This window comes from Octopus bimaculoides, chromosome 10 (assembly GCF_001194135.2).
Source record: "Octopus bimaculoides isolate UCB-OBI-ISO-001 chromosome 10, ASM119413v2, whole genome shotgun sequence".
NCBI lineage: Eukaryota > Metazoa > Mollusca > Cephalopoda > Octopoda > Octopodidae > Octopus > Octopus bimaculoides.
The window spans coordinates 56,572,716-56,576,905 of NC_068990.1; the positions used below are offsets into that span (position 1 = coordinate 56,572,716).

The window sequence follows — 4,190 nt, forward strand, 5'->3', positions numbered from 1 at the left end:
ACTAAATTTTGACCAATTCAATGTTGGAGGGTCTACCATGAGCTTAAGCTAAACTGGTATTGCTTTCAGTGCCATTGAGGTGCACAAGCCAGTACACCACAACAAAGATTGAACCTTGTCATGGAATATGACTCATGGTTGGATGTAATCTTAGATCAGCAGCTCAGTAATTCAGCTGTTTATTATATGTGGTTCACAATGAGCAAAGATGACCTAAAATGGCTGGGGATAGGAACGTCATCCTGTTGTCAAAACCATGCAATAAATGGAAACATACATGCAAGATGTGAACTTCAGAAGCTACAGTATGGACATGACATGTGCATGTGTGTGTGTATGTGTATATATACAGGTGCAAGAGTGGCTGTGTGGTAAGTAACTTGCTTTCCAACCACATGGTTCCGGGTTCAGTCACACTGCGTGGCACCTTGGGCAAGTGTCTTCTACTATAGCCTCAGGCTGACCAAAGCCTTGTGAGTGGATTTGGTAGACGGAAACTGAAAGAAGCCCATCGTATATATGTATATATATATATGTATGTGTGTGTGTATGCTTGTGTGTCTGTGCTTGTCCCTCCAACATCGCTTGTTAACCAATGCTGGAGTGTTTATGTCCTCATAACTTAGCAGTTTGGCAAAAATAGACCGATAGAATAAGTACTAGGCTTACAAAGAATAAGTCCTGGTGTCGAATTGCTCAACTAAAGGCAGTGCTCCAGCATGGCCATAGTCAAATGACTGAAACAAGTAAAAAGAAAGAAAGAATGTATATATATATATACGTATATGTATATATATAGTAATCACTTGCCATATTGCAGTTCACCTATTGCGCCCTCAGTACATTGTGGATTTTCTGGCTAATATATGTAAATTTATATCGTGGACTCCTCAGTATATTGTGGGTTATAGATATTTATATTTTTTTAGATTTTAATTATTTCTGTATTAAAATAAGCATTTTCACACCTAAAAAATTAATAAATTAATAAATAAAAGTACAGTACAGTACTGCACTGTATAACACATTAATTAAAATTTATTAAAAGAAAACATGTTGTGCATTGTAAATGAGTAAACAAAAAATCGCAGATACTGCATGGAAAATGAAACTCGGGCGGTGAGTGTGTGGTGTTGTTTTGTATTTATAATAAAATATACAAAATTATAAAAATATACAGTACAGTACTGTTTCTACTTTGTAGATCTTCACCTATCGTGGGGGATTTTGGAATGTAAAACCCAGGGTAGTTGAGGGATTTCTGCATTTCCACATGCACCTACATGCTCTCACATACACACGCACGTGCACCTTCATTTTGGGATCACCACTACTTTATTATCTCCCCTTCTTCCTAGCTTCCTAAGTAAAGGTAAAGTTACCTTCTTGAGTCATGTAAACTCATAAGTGCCAGCTTCCATGGCATATACATTTCCCATCTGGATGAGACACCAGTCTGTCACAGGATTACTCGTTCTTGCCAGCTGAGTGGACTGGAGCAATTTGAAATGAAGTGTTTTGCTCAAGAACACAACACATCACCCAGTCTAGGAATTGAAACCACAATCTTACAATCATGAGTCCAACACCTGTAACCACAAAGCCACGCTTGTTTCTCTGGGATTGGTCAAATTGATGAAGATACCTGTGAAGAGAATCCAATAAGATTTGAAAATCAATTAAGGTTGTTCACCATTTCTTTTCAATTTATGGAGAAACAGCTAAATTAGCCCTATTTGTATAGGTTATATATATAAATAGTTACGTAGGACAGAGGACAAAACACATGATATAAAGAATTAGAGAATTGAGAAAATTGAATAAAATAAATACATTTATTATTCATAAGCATTAGATTATCTATTGGATTACTCAGAGTTGGATTAAATATTAGTCATTGAACACTTGGAAAATATCAAATCACTAGGCATAAGTAGTCCATTAATGGCAGTAGTTAAGGTAGTGGGTAGTGATTTTCTTCACTACTTCAGGGAGTGATGACCCTGCCTGACACGAGTCCTGGGCTCAGCTGGCTCCGGCTGACAGTACTCGGTATGGGCCCCCTATCCAGGGTTATGGAAAGGAGACAACTTTCAATGAAATCCAGAGTGGAGACCCATAGGTGGTTTAGTGTTTGACTTGACACTCTTCTGGCAGCTCCTGCAACCAAGCTGGTGCCAAATGTAATGTTCTGCACTCCTTTGGACTACGTCAGCAAGGTCGAGAGAGGAATCCTGATGATTGGGCTACCCAGGATTTCCTTACATCTAGCCCAGGCCTGCGCAAAACTGATTTTATGCACAACTCCATTGTCTCCCGAGACAAAAGGATGCCAACAAATGGTAGTAGATTAATTAGTTGATGTTGTCTTGAGTCCTGGCAAATGACATTCGGTTTGAAACTGGATATAATGAAAATTTAACTTGGTGGGTAAACATCTTTTTATCTAAGTATGCATACAAAGATACATATCCCTCCTAGGCACAAGTCTGGGCAAGGTTCTTTATGGAAGATCAGCAGTCACCTGTGCATATCAGCCTCCTCTCTTCATGCCACTGGTGTTATCTATGGGAAAGGCAAAGGCCGATACAACTTGGCACCAGTAACACTGCAACTCATTTCTACAGCTGAGTGGACTGGAGCAACGTGAAATAAAGTGTCTTTCTCATGAACATAACACACATCCCAGTCCGGGAATTGAACTCATAACCTCACAATCATAAGCTTGTCATACTAACCATTGAGTCATGTACCTTCACATAGAAATATGGAATGCTTCACAAATTCGTGTGTCATTCTTGCGCAGGAGCCATGCTAATCTTCTCTGTATCATTCCAATTTTAGAATATGTATTGCCATAGCTATATATATATATGTGTTAAACAAGAATATTATTGACAGTAACTTTGAAGTTTTGGCTAGTTAAACCATCATTGTATGGTGGCTTAACTGGCCAACAATGGCTTAACTAGCTGAAACTTTGAAGTCACTATCAATAATATTCTTGTTTAAAAATAATAAATCTGTATTCTACAAAAATATAGACTAACCCTTCAAATTAAAATTGTTTTACTTTTAACTGAACGTAAAAACAAACATTAATATATATATATGAGAGAAAGAGATAAAGAGATGATGACTGTGTGTTTCTATATATACATTAGGTATTTTTAGATTTATTATTTGTCTATATCTTTATGATTTGTATGCATGAATAATTAAATGTAATTTATAACATATATCCATAACTGAGCCTTACACCTGCACACATATACGAATGAATAATAGATGAATTTCAATAACAATATATTTTAGAATACTCCATTCTGTTTGCATGAAAAACAACTGAGCTGAGGCTTGCCACAGCACAGGCGCTGCCAATAGATACCTGAAAACATAGTAAATTGGTAATTATTGATAAATGAGGCAATGCTGAGCTATGGAAAATCTGTGAAGAAAATGGTAAATGTTAATCTTTTGGAATGATGATTGTCAGTGTATCTGGTTAAGGATAAGGTAGTGTTGACCTTTGCCACTGAAGGAAAATACCAATGTTATGATTATTGATGATAGAGTCCCACTAATAAATCAATGTTCGCGTAACAATATAGTTTATTAGATTTTTGCAGCATTATCTATCAACTGTTTGATAGTGATCCTTTAGAATGGTTTACATTTCTCACAGTTAATAGCTCAGAAAGAGATTTGAAACAAAAATTTAATTCATTATTCCACCTTTCTCACCATATTTAAGAATGCTATTTAGCTTTGCAAGTAGCAAGGTTGGTTTTCTGAAGTTCACTAAACTGGAAATAATTCTTTTGACATCAAGTAAAATCTACGGATTATTGTAATTATTGTAGCATAACTGGGCATACTATCAAACAGTATCTTTGTTCCTCAATCTAGCTGTAAGTTTAATTATTATATTCTTGCCAATATGGTGCATGTGGAGTGTACGTAGGACAGTGAGGTGTCAGTGGCGGTGGTAGTGGTGGTGATGGTGGTGGTTAGTGGGAAAAATATAGTTGTTGCATTGTGATGCTACTTTGCTATAGTGTGATATATGTCCTTAAGATGGTACGTTCTACTTCATCATCACCATCATCATCATCATCCTCCTCCTCCTCATCCTCCTCCTCCTCCTCATCATCATCACCATCATCACCATCATCTGTAGTTGCAGTAGT

General features: G+C 36.8%; 1 non-coding gene across 1 annotated transcript; it reads right to left on the minus strand.

Moving 5' to 3' along the window:
- Positions 1-2,761: 2,761 nt before the first annotated feature.
- LOC128248967 (U6 spliceosomal RNA) lies at positions 2,762-2,866 on the minus strand. Its single transcript, XR_008265113.1, has one exon. It is a non-coding gene; the product is annotated as a U6 spliceosomal RNA (small nuclear RNA).
- Positions 2,867-4,190: the final 1,324 nt, after the last annotated feature.